The sequence below is a fragment of the Archocentrus centrarchus genome, chromosome 3 (genome assembly GCF_007364275.1).
Source record: "Archocentrus centrarchus isolate MPI-CPG fArcCen1 chromosome 3, fArcCen1, whole genome shotgun sequence".
Classification (NCBI taxonomy): Eukaryota; Metazoa; Chordata; class Actinopteri; order Cichliformes; family Cichlidae; genus Archocentrus; species Archocentrus centrarchus.
In genome coordinates, this window is record NC_044348.1 from 10513092 (window position 1) to 10530666 (window position 17575).

The following is a 17575-nucleotide window of genomic DNA, read 5'->3' on the forward strand; positions in this document are numbered from 1 at the left end:
CTCACATATCTTTCGATCATTTGTTTAACACTCATTATCATTTACTGGCCTTTTATGCAGCTAACAAACAGGCTGTTGTGTTCTCAGTGTGTTAATCAATTATTCCATTTTATGGTGATTGGTGAGCTTCATGATTCAATTAAATGAAAGCTGGTCAGTGTCATGTTTGCTGAAAAAGTTTCCAGGTTTTCTCAATGAGGTCCCCAGATGTTCCACACTCTTTTGTAATTTTGGACCTGTAGCAAGTTCATTATCATCTTTCTCAGTCTATACTAGGACTATGACCTCCTGTTGGCTCCCTACACACATGAATAATCATATTACTCCTTAGACATTCCAAATGTTATCTGACCAAAAGTACCAAATTCTGATAATAAAAAGAGTAATTTTGAGGAGCTGAAATGCTCAGAAAAATTTCAAGCTCTTCAAATTCCACTATGAGGGAAAATTCTTTTGGACTATGCATGATGTCAGTGTAAGTTATTGTAATGGGGTTTGGCTACTACACACAGGCCAGCACTGCTCCTGGTGTCTTATCCTGAAGGCTATGACAACAACAGCAGTAAAAATGCAAACAAACAGAACAATCTTTGCAGCAACAGAGGAGTAAGTGCTTGTACAACAACCTGACATCAGGGAAAAAAAGAAGAAGACGTAGCAGCAGGGCGAGCTGAACAGTTTTTCTTTTCCATTTACAGGAAGCCTTTTTATATAAGATTGTGACATGACTGATGAACAAGAACGTTGCAAATGCCCATGCTGAATATGATCTTGACCTTTTACCTGAAGCTAAAACAGATCTTTTAGGTATTCTGCGTGTCTATAGCCAAAATGTTATCAGCCAGTACTACAGTATAAGTACTATAAGTTATGAGTTCAAACTCATATCCAGCAAAGCATATTGACCAAAAACATGGTGTTGGTTTTACTTCTTGTCCTCTGTAGTGAACATTACATTTTCATGCACATCTTTTACGTTTTTCAAGAAACTCAATTAAATCCTGTTGTACTCTAAAGAGGGCATCCTGGGCTTTCTGGGGATATGTCAGATGACAGGCTGGCATGTTGGGAACTTTATTTTGTTCTCAATCCAAAATGGCCAGCATTGCAGCAAGCACATTTTATGAAAACAGGAGAAGTAAGTCAAATGTTGTTACTTTTTTGTTGCTTTAATCATGGTTATCATGTATGATTTTGTTTGTAAGGGTTTCAGGAAGATTATTTTCAGTTTAAACAAAGTTAAATCATCAATGTTTTGAAATAATGGTCTTTGAATAAATGTCAGTTGTAATGGACATCAAGACCATCTTTATGTACTTTGATACCTAATCCTTGTCGGCAACAGGACTGAGGCAGAGAGGATTCTGTACAAGATCCACTAGGGCTGCCTACTTGTACCACTGGGGACTGTTTGCCTCCTGGTGTGCAGTCCACCAGAGTGAGGCCACAGCCAGAATATCCTGGCAATTTCTGCAGTCCCAGCTGGGAGCGGGCAAATTTGCAGTTACTCTGTGTGGTATGATAGCAGCAATTCATGTTGGTCACTCAGTACTCAATCGAGATGAATTATCTCTGATCTCCTAGTGTCTTAAAGGTGCCCACAGGCTTACAGTTCACATGTCTGGACCTTTGGTTCCCCCATGGAACCCTAATAGTCCTTGGCACTCTTCAGCATCGCAGCACTTCAGCATCCCCTCTTTGATCAAAGATAAGGATATTTGGGCTGCACCATCTCCTCTCGGGTGTCTCAAAGAGTTACTCTGTACATATGGAAGAACGTATGGTTATATTGTACCTTAATGCTTTGAATGAGAGACTCTTTTGTTTTAAGGCCACTCAGAGACACATTCCGATTAAACTATCAGTAACTTCACACCTGCCCATCTGTTTTATGGATAAGCTGTGGGGTGTGGCCTTGCAAGCCACAGGACTTATTATTAGAAGGCATGGCATACATTTTCATTGCTATGCAGATGATACCTAGTTTTATCAGTTCACGAACTGAGGTTATTGTACTCTGCCCTACAAATCTTGGAAAAAAATGGAGTACCTAGGGTATTTAAAAGTAGAAGGAGAGGCAGAGCCTTCAGCTTTCAGGCCCCTCTTCTGTAGAACCTGCTGCCAGTTTGGATTCAGGAGACAGACATCCTCTGTATCTCTAAGATTAGAGTGTTTCTTCTTCATTCATCTCTTTTCACTCTCTGTGTGTTTATACACCACTCTTCATTTAATCATTAGTTATTATTAATCTCTGGCTTACTTTCACAGCATGTTTTTTGTCTTGTCTTCCCTCCCCTCAGCCCTAACCAGTCACAGTAGATGGATGAATTGAATTGAATTGAATTGAATTGAATTGAACTGAAAAGTGCATCTCAGGCAGAGACACTGGGTTCAGTAATGTTAGGAATGTTGTCTCGCTCTGCAACAAAACCCTGCCCTGTTTTTATCTTTATATCCAGCACATCAATTATAGCCAATGCCTTTGACCAAAATAATTAAAGGTTACTCACCCCTGGAGCATGCATAAAGTACATTGATTAACAATAGTTGGCCAATTAGCTTATGCTCAGTCAACCTTTGCATTAGCAGGCTATTATTGACTCCTAGCAAAAGTCCTTAAATTTGGTTAAAAAGCTTATTTTAAATGTCTTTTGTTTGTTTGCTTTTTGCTTTGTTTCATGATAAGTAAGGCAGACTAAGTAAGTCTGCTGTTGTACTTTCTTCCCCAGTATATCTAACAATAAAGCATTGGAAACATTTAAGACACTGGCTTATAAACATTTGGATATCAGATGAAATACTTAAAAGCAACTTTGAGCTTTCAAGGCAGCAAAAGCTGACAGGGATAGTGGACTGAATCTAATATTAACATAATTTTGTGCTTGTGTGTGTGTGTGTGTGTGTGTGTGTGTGTGTGTGTGTGTGTGTGTGTGTGTGTGTGTGTGTGTGTGTGTGTGTGTGTGTGTGTGTGTGTGTGTCTGTGTGTGTGTGTCTGTGTGTTTGTGTCAATCATTACACATCTTTGAATCTTTACTTATAGTTATAAAGGCAGTTTTATTATAATTATTTATTGTCATCGGTCACAGAGGAAAATGTGAAATTCTCACAAATACTATTCTGATTATGTAAATCATATGAAAAACAGCTAAGGTCATTGATATTATTAATTGAGGAATTATTTATGAAAGAATTATATTTGTAATTTGCAATAATATCTTTCATCACATTCACACAAGAAGAAAAAGTGCAGAGACAACAGCATATTTCTTCCATTGTCCATTCAGCTACACCAGTAGAGCAGGTGCAAGAATCGAGAGGGACATAAAATGAGCCCTGGATTCCCAGCTGGCACATGAACACAATGCAATCCCCTGCCATTGTGATACCCTACCCTAATTTTACAGAACTACACAAGTTTAGATAGAAATGACTAACATATTACTATGTTCAGCCTGTCATATGTTCTGGAGCTTGTGGAAAGTCACTCTGTTTCTGAGCAACTGGGAGTTCAGGTGATTTGCTGAATGTCATCTCAAGATGTACTGCTCATGAGTCCCGTTGCCCTCGGCGCCCCCATATTTAATGATCAGCATTGTCTTCTTGTCAAGTATGTGCACATGCAACCTTAAATTCCTATTGATACAACTAGAGTTGAATAAGCAGAAATAAAGCTAGTATAAGTAAATAAAATCAGACCAAATTACATTTGAAAAGCGGGTCTGAGATAAAAGGTTTCTTTGCAGGCCAAAGAGAGTCAAGATTGAAAAGTTCAAGTAGCAGCAGTCATTTAAAAATAACCTTGCATTCCTGGAAATATAACTGGCAATATCAATGTCACTTCAACTGCAAAAATGTGCTGCACAGAAACTTCTATGTCCAGTGCAATTTGTGTCAGGTCACAGGCAAGGACCTCAACTTGACTTTATGAAAAATAAAATGGAAAAAAAAAATCCACAAGTACAGTTTTACAGGGGTAATTTGTAGTATAAAGGTGCAAATACAGGTGCAAAATATGTCGTTTTTTAGTTTTGAGGCAATGTAAAAGTATTCAGAACACGTTTTAAACTTTAAATACATAAATAAATAAAATTATTATTATTATTATCAGAATTGGCAACAACACAGATAGCATTGGAGAAAATTACTGATACAGAAATAAATTAACACTAAACCTTTCGAAAGGAACTGTTTCTGACACGAAATAAGTCACAATTATATCAGAGATTCGTTGTCCAGTTTTTCAAAACTCTGCAGTACTCTGCAGTATTCCTCCTTCTTAACTCTCTATTGTTGTTAGTGTCATAATGGAAAGGACAACTTTTTTGATATCCATTAGCCCATCATTTGAATGATGGCAAAATATGACTGTGACACCAATCATGCAGCATCAGAGTGAAGAGTGGTCAGCAGTGTTTATCAGTTAATTTATTACCAGAAACTGAAGTATAACATGTTATATATGCACATTTAACAGTTGGAACTGCAGTATTTCCATGATTATTCAGTTGGTTGGAAAGAAATGACAGACACAGTGATATATTATCACATATGTTGATCAATATGTGACAATGTCTTCTCTCAAAGAAGCCATGAGCTTATAACAGGCCTTGAATCACTGAAGTGAGGATGTCTGGCTCTGTGAATTACACTGGCCTTGTTGTTTCTGGATCGGCTGAAGCCTGTAGGGACTGACTTAGAGTAATGCCTTGCCCCATATCTCCCTCAGCACTCAGCCAAATACAGCTACGCAACAGCAGCCCCACTTAATGTGATCTTTCTTGGCTTTCTGAGGTGGAAGTGGCAGAGAGACAAAGGGCAGAGAAAGAGTCAGTTGACTCATCGATGCACACACACACACACACACACACACACACACACACACACACACACACACACACACACACACACACACACACACACACACACACACACACACACTCAACAACGCGCAACCACACTCCAAAAATAGTTTGTGGGTTTATGTGTGTGCGTGCGTGCCTTTAAGTGTGCATTCAGCTCACATGCAATTCTCTGCAGGCTCAAGCATCTTGCATCTCAAGATTTCTCTCCCTCTTCAGTTCCTAAATAAAGCCTGCTCAGTGAAGTGGAGGAAGAACACAAGAGAATCAATCATACAATTATCCACATTTCCTTTGTCACTTCAAACAGAGAAGAACTCAAATCTGACCATTGTATTGGTGTGGGGGTGGGCGAGTGTGACTGGCTTTATTAAAACAAAGTTTGTACTGATAAAGTGTGTGCTTCTGCCAGTCTTCTTGTCATGTTCAGTGGCAACAGTAGGAAGGTGAGGCAAAACGAGGAAAAGCATGTGGAAGGAAGATATCTGCAAGAGAGCAGAGAGATGAAAATTAAAAAGTACGAAACATCAAACTTGTGAAAGTTTGTAACATGTTTTACCTTGTGGTTGAGTGCACTCTTACCTCCTTTTCACCAGCCAGCATGGAGCCAGTTCTGCCTTGATGCCTTTTGAGAACCAGCCGCATTTTGACAGCGTTAAGTAGCTTAAGTTGGGCTTGAGTTTTCACCGAGAGGCTTCTCTCTACTGTGGCTTTCACTCACATTTGATCAAAAATGATGGCAAATCTTTTTGTTGCAGCAGATCCAAATACTAGAGCAACAATACTGGGTAGCTGTGCCAGCTTTTCGTTACTGCCACCAGGCTTCTTTTTTTTTTTTTTCTGGTGGAAATGTGTGAAAACAATAAGTGGAAAAGGCCTATCTGCATGTGTTTTCATTTTAACAGGATTAAACCAAAACTGTGTTAATACATGACCTTATCCCTGCTTAAACAAGAACATTTATAATCTTTAATAAGTCGTGAACAGTTTGGTTCTGTATTGTTTTATTCAAACATTATGACCTTGGATTTCTGGAGCAGCAGAGCTGACCAACTTAGCTCAGGTAATGCTTTCATCAGATGCGCTGTATCCTGTGACCTATTTATTTTAAAGAGGGAAAAAAGGCATTATTTCATTTAAAAAATTCCCTTTCTTCACCCAGTGTGTTCTTCCTTCCTCCTCTCACTTGGCGCACATATAGTTGCATCCATATACTCTAAGTGAGAAAAGTTTCTTTAGTATGAGGCTTCTTAAAACGGTGCCCTTGGGTGAGAGACATGTTGTGCTTACTGATCACGTCTTTAATGAAAGAGGAGAGTTCACAAACCCGTCTCTACCCAGCTCTCCTCTCTCAGACGATACTCAGGTTCTACATCATTAACCAGACAGCCTTCTGGTATTGATCACATCATGATCCTGAAATATTCACTACAGTCTCACAATACAAAAATACATAGGAGAGTTGCTTTCTCCATACCTGTACTGCTGTTAAGGCTTTATGGAGTGGGCTTTCACAGTGTCAAGAAACAGGAGACCTGGATGGTTTCCTACTAATCAGATAGTCGGTCAGTGTTGATTTGGGCACAGCACCCCCTTAGACTTAAGCCCTCTACCATGTTTGTGTTAACTCTGTTAACAAAACCTTATCAAGTGGGGGTTTTTTTCCCCCCACGTCCCTCCATTTAGATAGCTGAAACCAACACAGTTATTTTATACATCTAAGCATAGAAAAGCAAACATTTTTTACACAAATGCGTATCAATGTCTGCACACAAATTTACATGATATTACTCATATGCAAATATTCAACTTGCACCTGAAAATTTTACTATTAACAAATGGCAGGTGGCAGTAGACGGCTGCTTTCAGTTGCACGTAAGCTGGTGGAAAACTACTGATGGTGGAAAGAGATACTGGACTCTCTATGACTCTCCACAACTCCAAATGAATACTGATGTTTCTACAACCACCACAAGGCCAGAAAAACAGCTATTGCAGTTTACTATATATACCAGACTTGGCTTTGAGGTTATAGCCATTCAGCATACAGGGGTAGGGTCAAAGTTATGCACAGATTAACATTTTTTTATTTATGTTGTTGGCAAACTTATGTCCTAAAGCAGAACCCAAACAGCCTTCATGCAGACAGTTCACAGGACTGAGTATCGAACAGTGGATTTATTTTGCCTATGTAAAATTTGCCTTAAGTTTTTTGTTTGTTTGTGTTTTCTCAATGTCACTGTGTTGCCTTGTGTAACGATCTAAGCCAATTAATATCTTCGGTCTCCTTAGCAGTCAATCCAGAGCATTAACTGTTTGTTTTGGTAAAGGGCTGTTTTGTGTTTGCCCAGTGATTGATCACAGGCAGAGAGGGGACAGCAGAATAGGGACAGCCCAGTGATATAAATCACATCTGATAGAGGGCACATAGATAATTGGCTGTCTGGCCCTATAGTCACGAGACGCTAGCCCCTATCTTCCAGAGGGAGATAAACTAGAGGGCAGCACACAATGATAACAACATACTTGACTGTCAACAGATGAGATGCAAAATTACTCCCCTCCCATCCGTTGTCCCTCTGTCCCTTTCTCCTGCCCTGTTATTGTTCGAATGAGAAGTGGAGAGGTTAAGTGGATTGAAAATCAGTTGGCGGAATGTTTCTGTTTATTCTTCTCACTGACCTATTTGCAAAAGCTTTTTGAATTGCAGCGGTCATCTGCGAATAGATTTACTGTGGGTCACCACAGCACAGTCTGATCAATATGACGGTATCATCAAGGACTTCTAAGAGCCACAATGGCGATGCGCTTCTTACTTTCCCCTTTTCACAAGACACATCTCGCTGCCTTCTCTATCCTTCTAGGTGCCTCACCTTCCGGGAGGGGCGCGCGCCTCACTTAGCAGTTTTTCAGATAAAAGGAATGTCCACGTCGATCTGACACACACAGAGAGCCAATCTTGATTAAATAGCCTGACAATGCGCCAAATGTATTGCACTGTTGCCAGGGAGACCAAACTGACCTTGAGTGTTGTGCTTTGCGTGAAGAGTTGCCAAGAAGTGTCTGAGTATACATTCCAGTGAGGTAAAGGACAAAATATGCAGCACTTCAAAGCAGAGAATGGCCATTTGTGTGAAAATGTGAAGTTAGAGCTGAAAGTATTTAGCTACTCCCCGACAGGATTCAAGCATAAAACGGACTGAGTAGAGTTTGTCACCTTGATTACTGTTGTGGTGCAGTTTGTCTCGCACCAAAAGACAATGTTTTGAAGGAGCGCTTTTGTTCCTCACTTAAAGCACAATTGCCATAGTTCCATGTCTAAACACAAACAATTTAAAGGGTGAAAAACAGCCTTCTGTGACATTAACTTCTAATCTGTTCAAGAAGCCTTAGCCTCAACTTTCTGCACAGGCTGAATAATGGTGTAAGGATTAGAAGAGCAGCAGCGTAGAATGCAATGTGCTCTCATCATACTAGCTGCATAAAAATACATTTCATAAACCTAAGTATCGGATTAAATGTTTCTTGAACCTGTGCAGTGCAACAATAGAGGGGGAATGCAAAGCCAAAAAAACATGTCCAGAACTTTTGAGGAAGCGTTTATATTTTGATAAAAGAAGAAAAAAAAAAAAAAAAACACGTCACCATATTGAGCCTTGTATCGGATAAATGTATTTAGAGCATTTAAGCAAGACGAGGCATAACATTTTGATATGCGAAAATGAGGATTTATGCACCACAAAGAATTTACCAGTCAGGTCAGATCCATCATGTCGAAGTAATACAACAGATTAGCATAAGTGTAGTGGCTATACATATTTATTTGCATGAGATCTTTGTTGTAGCTCATCGCTATAATGCATTTGTCACATCACGACAAAGCTCGATAGACCTACATGCCATAAAGCTCTGTTTTCTTTTTCAATCCTTTTTTTTTTTTCCAGTGGAAAAAAAAACAAAAAACATACAGTTAGAGCCTCATGTGTGGAATTAGAACAAACAGAGAAAACAGATGCAGCCTGCTTCTTTTTAAATGAGAGATTCTTCTCTCTCTGAGGAGTCCTTTGTGCAGCTGAGGTTTTTGTTGTTCCCTGGGCTTTTGATAAGGCCTCCTGCACTTTCTCAGCCAAATCTGGAGCCTCACCGCAGGGTCCTCATGTGGGAGTAGGCTCACCTGCTGCTCTGTGTGCCCATTTTATTATTTGGATACAGTCACACACAGAGACATATAGGAGAAAGACAAACACACACCCAAACAGCAATTTCCATACATTCACCCCTTAGATGCCCCTCCGTGCTGAAATTCAGTATTTTATCAATTGCTCCAGTATAAGTATCAAACACAGCTGGATCCATTTTTTTTTTTTTTTTTTTTTTGCATTAATACAGTCATGCACTGGAACAAACATCCTGTGCACACACTCACAAATTCCCACACACTTACATCCACAAGGAAGAACAAAACTGAAATATATTGCCACACTTATTAGTAAGCATTTCTTTCCGAAGGGAGAGGGAACGCAGAGTTGCTCGGCCCTCATTTTCAGACTGCTTTACCAGCTGGATGTTTGATGTTGGTTACTGTGGAGGAGGAGAAGGAGGAGGAGGCCTTGATTATTGTCATTCACATCACACCGTGCCTCTGTGTGTGCCTGCTAATTGATGGGGTTTTTCGTCTTGATTTCTTTGGGTGAAACAATTCAGCAGCTGTACATTCATTTACAATGAGGAGATTGCTTCCATTCCCATCATTGTCCAACCATTACCATTCCACTGGATCCAGGGAAACAAGCACAGGCACAATGTCTGCCACAGGTAATAGGCTCTTGTTTGTGTTTCTATTGTGTTGTTGTTTACTTAACTTGTCAGGTTTGTTAGTGTTGGCAGTGACAAATAGAATATGAGCCGGGTTTTAGCAACTTGGAGCATTTCTGTCGAAAGAAATTTGACGGTGCTTCGCGGTCGTTAATTGCAAGCTTACTTACAATCTTCCTGCTGCTGTTTTGACATGTTTTGTTTCTACTTAGAGCAAGATTGCATACTTTAGAATTAGCAAACAAAATGATGCATTACCAATACTGTCCCAAATGCAAAATACCTTGCATAAATCTGGCACTTTCTTTTATTATATTTTGAATGCAAAATCCAAACAGCAAAAAAAAAAAAAAAAAATTAAACTGAGGCAATTTATATGTGGTTGGAAAATGTATTTTGTTTTGGTGGTCATGTTTTGCTCTGTGTCCCCTATTGTGTGTGTATGCCTTTATCGACACATATGAGCATTTCTATAGTTCTCATCCTTGGGGCCATATCGATCCTGCCCAGGTAAGTCCTCACATGAATAATCAAACACAGCTACCATCAGCCCTTCCTAATCAATACTTATTTCGACAGCAGGGCTCCAGAGCAACAATTCATAATAAATGGAAAGCCACAATATATACATCTGACCCCTTTGTTATGACAATGCCCATCTGAACATAATTATAGCAATCGCTAGAATCGATCCAGGTGAAGTTCATGAGGAGGTGAGTCTAGTTATGCCAATTAATTTAGTTAAGGTAACAACCCCTTTATTGTATTTTTATTGCCAAGGGAGCACATGATCTGTGTCAATTGCAGAAATGCTGAAATAACCGAAAACGTTGCACAGCCTGAATGGTCGCATTGAGGTTAATCAAAAAATGATGCAAAATGATGTGCAATGTGTGTGTGTGTGTGTGTGTTGGGGGGGGGGGGGGGGGGGGGGGGGGGGGGGGGTAATGGAGGTGTGTGTGTGTGTGTGTTGAGGGGGGGGGGGGTAATGGAGGTGTGTGTGTGTGTGTGTGTGTGTGTGTGTGTCTATGCATCAAGAAGTTTGACTTTTTTTTTTATTTTGTTTTCCGGGACTCATCTGTCAACCCTCCACTCAGCCTGAAGCACAGTCCTGTTAGTTTTCTGCAGTATTCCTTTACAAAAGTTTCCCAGAGTTTCATCATCATTGTTGCTGTCTCTTAAACAATTGTCATGAATAGAAAAACTATGATTGTATGCAGACATTTAGAAGACCAAGACCTCAAGTTGACAAAGTGAGAACCCCGGCAGAAGCCACTTCCCTTCCCTAACCGCAATATCTCTGAAACTATTTGAAAAGAAGAGCTCTCACCTATGCATACATGTGGTACTGTTGGTGCAAAACTTAATAATAAATAAATAAACGTAGCACAACCATGGTCACTTCCAATTAGATTGACTTTGTCTAGTAGTGCAACAGAAAAATCAAATTAACTGACACCTCATACAAATAATCCTTTCCAAATAAAGCTGTAAACTGCTTTGATTTCAGATCCTTTGAAATTCTTGCATGTGGCTTATTAATTTAGACTGTAGAACAGTAGCAAAGTACAGTCTCCAGTTTGTTCAGGGCCACTGACTTCCATAGGCATGTGTTGGAATTATATACATAGCTTGGATCAGGTGAATAGTGATATTTTCACCTGCCAATAGCTGTTTTTGTTTTTTGTTTTTTTACACACACTTTGACCTGCCATAGAAGCAGCAAATTAATAATGGTTTTTTTCATCCAGTTTCATCCAGGTGTGCAACTTCTAAGGTTCTGCCCTGCACATACTAGCTAACAAGCGTGGCTTACTGGGACACTGAGTCATCATAATTATATTAGAAACACCTGCGCTTTCTCTGCTATGACTAATATATATTGCCTGCCATGTAAAATGACAGTCTGAAGACTGCATAAACTACAGATGGCAAAACTATCCCTAGTATTGAATGACAAATTGTCAGGATTCATGGAATGTGAAAAGAAAAATAAATGGTGGTCTTTACATGACAGAAGTAAAGCTTAAAGTTCTTTGGGGGTTCTATTGACCCAGAATTGAGTGTGTGTGTGTCCAAAGAAACTCTCTTTGGAGAACTTTCCACTCAGTTATCTCCCCTGTGGCTGCCATTACTTTTGCTATCCCAATGCACCGAAGGCCTTTAATAGTTCTTTTTCAATTAAATGCCTTGCAATAGCTGATGTAACATAGCAACATTATATTGAAGCAGGCACCAAGCATTTAAAAGTACAAATGGCCAAGTGTATATTAAACTTCAATGCAGCTCCCTGGACTGATGAAGCATTTAAGATTCAGACTGACAACAGAAACATTTTAGCTGGAGCTGCAGTTTCTAATTATTCCTGCTAGCTTCTTATCTCATGATAATAGTCATTAAAACAAAGAATTAAAGAAGTTTAGTGATTAGTGATGTGTGTACTGGGATATTTTGATGTTGGCTGTGGAGGGTCTTTAAGCATAATCATCCATACACTCCCTTTTTGCAAACTGGATTGTATATTAGGAATATTAGGGGGGCAGCACGGTGATGCAGTGATTAGCACTGCTGCCTCACAGCAAGAAGGTCCTGGGTTCAAATCCAGCATCTGTGGAGTTTGCATGTTCTCCCCGTCAGTGTTAATTTTGACAGCAAATTTTGATTTAGCTTTAGTCATAGTCTTTTGACGAAAATGTAATTGAGTTTTAGTCATAATTTAGTCATCTGAATAGTTTTAGTTTTAGTCTAGTTTTAGTCGACGAAATTATCATAAGAATATAGTCGACTAAATCTGCAGTCAGTTTAGTCGGCTAAAATATAAAGAGTGTAAAATGTAAATGCTTTGTCTTCAGTTCCCTTGAATTAGTCATTATACACACTTACACAAAATTAAACATTTTTTAAAAGCTATGTAATATTATTAATAATATTAACATTAGCTTTTCACGTGCTTCCCACACACCGGATCATTAACACCACCTTACTGAGATAATACGAGCGTTTTACAGCAGGACAAAATCAGGGCAGTGTTCAGGACTAAGATTAGGAAAGGGTAATCCACCGTGGTGTGGAGATTTTCTCTAAACACAAACGCTAAACTGGGAAAAACACTTTACCCTGCGTGATATTAAAATGCTTACCTTACCTTTGCATGGAGATCTGGGTGACTGGTTTGCAGGTGTTGTTTAAGAATTGTCCTGTTTTTATCCGAAATAGTCGCCCCACATGGTTTACACATCGTTTTCTTTGTCACAACGTCAAAGGACAAATGTGTCCATACATCGGCTCTTCTCTTTCTCCCTGCTGACATTGTTTACATAACTTAGTTCTATCGAAAGTAAAGACAAATCACAGGCTAGTTTGTTCTTCCTGGGTTTAGAGCAAATTTGTGCAACTGTGTGTTTGATTGGATGTTTTTCTAACTTGTCCCGCCCTGTCACAAAATTAAATCAGTTCTGATTGGATATCGTCCCCACCAAGCATTTTTGTCTCGTTTTCATTCGGTGACGAAAGTGTCAATTAATTTCGTTATCGTTTTCATCCTTTTAGGTAGTTTTTATTTAGTTATCATCTCATTACTGTCATGAAAAAAAGGGTCGTTGACGAAAACTATGACGAAAATATTTTGTCAACGAAATTAACACTGCTCCCTGTGGCTGTGTGGGTTTTCTCTGGGTGCTCTGGTTTCCTCTCACAGTCTAAAGACATGCAGGTTTAGTGGGGTTAGGTTAGCTGGTGATTCTAAATCGCCCATAGGTGTGAATGTTAGTATGAATGGTTGTTTGTCTTACTGCCCTGCAGCAGACTGGCAACCTGTCCAGGGTGTACCCTGCCTTTCATCATATAGCAGCTGGGATAGGCTCCAGCCTCTCTTCAACCCTGAATTGGATAAGTGGAAGAAAATGGATGTTTGGATTTTTTTTTCACCTGACAGCTCTGATAAAACTGAAATTAAAATTTTGTAATGGTACTATATGTAAATAGGGAGTTTATAGCTGAAGTTGTGCAACCAAGCGCTAACATTTCATGTTCATTTCAGAATTCACACTTGGCATCTCAAGCTTACATACCTCACAATGTGTTCTTAGTTATTTTGTTATTCTGCAGTAGTTTAAATATATATAAAGTTATTAATATAAAAGTACAATTTGACTGCCTCTTCTTAGCAAATGAGGTAGGATATGGCAACCCTGAAGGTGCAAACCTTATCACTGATAAATCAATATTCACTGTGTTGAAGAGTTTCCAAATTACAACAAGAAACTGGTGAAAAGAGTCTAAGGGGTAACATTTGCATGATACACAAGGCAATTCCCAAGTGTTGTGCTCTTTATGCAAACGCAGTATAATTTTGCAAAATAACAAGACATTGTAATTCCACTCAAACAACTTCTCAGAAATCATTTCTTGTTTTTGTTGTTTGCCCTTCCAATTTCCCCCTTGGTTGCTCTCCATCACACTAAAGACACATCCAAAAAGCACTGCCACACACAAATAGTTTTGTGCTCACGTTAATTATTTTCTACATTTAACTAAGTATTATTTGTGTGCTTAATGATGCTTTACATAAACCAAGGGTTATAATGCGGTTTTAACACATTAATAATGAATTAAGTTTGCAGTTGCATTTATATACTGTGAGATTGTTTGAAATATTTACAACGAATTTTCTTGTGACACTTTTGGTACCAAAATGATCTGAATTGACCTTTAATGACAGCGCAACAATCACAATAAAAAATCAAATGTCTTTTTTTGTTTGGTTCCAGAGGAAACAATGCAATGTTGCACTTAGATAAAAACATATAGTTACTTAGTACTTACTTTTCCACAACTGTGCAGCAGTAAAAAGAACTTTTTTTTTTTTGGAGTGAATTGTAATGGGGCTGTCAAAAATGTGGGGGGAAAAAAAAGCATGATAACTAATTTCCCTGATCTCACTTCTTTGCTCAGTGCCCTACAAATTCTCCACAATCCAGTTGATGTGCTGAATGGCTTCTGAAGTAGGTGGCATGAAAGAGAAATATCTCCTTTCACCACTGCTCACAAGCACCTCAAGTGAGAACCATAAAGTGTTTGTGAGTGAGGGATTTGAGTCTGCTCTTTTGACAGGTTTAAACCCAGCCATCCAATCTTAATCCTATGGGCAAAATGCTCTCTTGCACCGGATTCAGTCATCTGCTTTCAACCTCTGACACTGAAAGAAAATACATTTCCTAACATCGCAACCCTATTGTGCTGTGTTTCAGCATCTTTATCCTTATACAGGACATTTGTTTAATATTCACCTCTAGCCTGTGTGATACTACTTTATATTTTGTTATGTAAATCCAAGGCAGTTAGTTTGAACTGTGTACTCGGAAAGAACAATTTCTCAACATTCAGACATGTTATTCGCCAAAGTAATTCAATGAGAAAATTCCATATGCGTTAGATGGAAATTCAGTGTAATTTTGAACTGGCTGCAATTTTTGACAACTTCAAGTAGATGACTTTTGTTGGTAAGTTTGAAAGCAAAGTTTGGACAAAGAACTGCAGAGGCACAGATGTCTGAGATCACCAAGTCGCCTACTATAGTCTTACCACCATTTTCTAAGAATCAAAGTCTTATAACCACAATGACTAGCACACCCACATATGCTTTCAGGGTTGGGTTTTTTTGTTTTTTTTTTTTTTTTTTTTTTTGGTTGGTTGGTTGGTTGGTTGTTTTTTGTTTTGGTTTTTTGGTTCATTAGTCCTCCTCTCAGGTTGAATTTGAAAGGCTGTTATGTGAGGTCACTAAATTTAATGACTCATGACTTCAGTATTTTATTTTTGTGGCATACCAAAAAATGGGAATCAAAGACTGTGCTTGTCATATTTCTATCTTCTGATCACACCATCTGTCTTAAGCTAATGACCAACTGCACATACCTTCAAATAACATGCTGTTACACAGGATTTTTGTGTACATTATATTTTGAAAATGAATAAACACTCAGAAAATAAGAAGTCAGGAAAAGGGAAAATACATTTTCTTGCATCAAATCATTTCTCTAGCTTAAATTATTTGAACTCTGAAAGCCAACTATGTCTTTATAAATCATTTCTGATTTTAAAAGAAACCTCATTGACAAACCTGTGCATTCTTAACGAGGTGAAAGGGGAGCGAGGACATTTTCAAAAAATGCCCACAAAGAAGAAGTCTCATCAAAAAAATAAATAGGAAAAAGAAATAACTATAATGCATGTCTATGTGATTTGTGTAAAATAGCAATGGCTAATTAACTGATTCACTGAAATGGTCAGCATAGGTCAAAATACAGTTTAAGTTAAAGCTTATGCTTTCTTCTTGTTGTTGTTGTCTGTTTTAATTTTTTTTTTAATTTTTTGGTCTAGATGAAGTTTGTATCATATTGGTGTATGGGCTGTATTAGGCCTATCTAATTTGCACTATTACTGCAGACACCAGGGAGAGAATGATAAGTGGATCAATAACACAGAAAAAAAAAAAAAAAAAAAAAAACTTCACCTAAAACTTTTGTACTACTATGGACTTTTCCCATAAGTGTTCTTAACACTGTAAGACTCTAAACTCCTGGGAATCAGATGAAATCTGGTGTTTTTCTTCCCTTGGTTCCTTAATAGGTCTCTTGGGCCCGCTATCCAATATGTGGCAAGAAGAAAATAAAAACATAGATAATTTGCAAGTTATGCATAGAAAGGGGAATAAGACATACCTCCCTAATACTGATTGTGTTTCCCTTTATTCCCAAGGCATGTCCATGCTCATTTTGTTTTTCCAATGCTGAAAGCATCCCCTCTGCTGTAGCCATATGTGCTTGTCCTTCAGCTGTAAAGGGTCAGTGATATAAGGGATCTGTTTTCTGCTTTTATACAAACAGCCATCCCCTTTAGCTACAGTACTTGTATGCTGACTTTAGATGGGCCATGAAACAACACTGAAGACAAATTTGTCATCGATAAACACGATTTACTCATTTTACACATAAAATTACCGTAAAGTTATAGACTTGTGAAGTCATCAGAAAACCATTAAAAAACAAGTTCAAATGAAGTAAGCTGACTAGACATTCTTATCAAGTCCTTATTTTTTGATTATTATAATTATTAACAGTGTTTTTTTTAAATTAATGGCGCATTTGCAATTAGCTGACTTTCTGTACCCGTATAGGTAGAGTATTCTGCAGTTCATTATGTGGAACTATATTCACTTCTATATTTACACTCTAATCCAAATAGCCACAGTGTCAGAATTATTTCCCTTTTAAAGGTGGAGGCTAAATTGTCACAGCTAGAGGATCTGCAACTCACCCCATGAAATGAAATTTTAATGAGTTTTATATTGCATGTTACCACCACCAGTCTCACAGTTTTATAGTATACAATGAAAGGAATGAGGAACCTAACTTCAGGTCCCTGCTGTGCATGTCTAACCAAAAGTAAGAACAGCATCATAACTTACACGCACAGTTATTACCAATTAGAAGCATGATGTTGAATCCATACAACATAAATTGTAGCTGTTGTAGGAAAACTATGACTGCATTAGGCGGCTGTTAGAGTGAGTGATCCAAGTTTTCTTTTAGTTTTTAGGTTTAAAACTAAGTAGGATCATACCTATACATTTTCTATCATAAACATTTTTGCATTTTGAAATGTTACATTCATTTTTTTTGTTTTGTTTTTTAATTATTATTTACTTTCTAAATATCATTCTTTGGCTTGTCTGTAGAAACACATTTTAATCTGCATTTTTAAAAATTCGAACTAAAGTTACTAAAGTCACTACATGATATTAGATCAAAAAAATGCATTCCACTGGATTTTCCTCTCCGGTACATCGTTCTTTACATTATTGAATTTTTCCTCCATTTAAAATATGACAATGAAGATGGCTT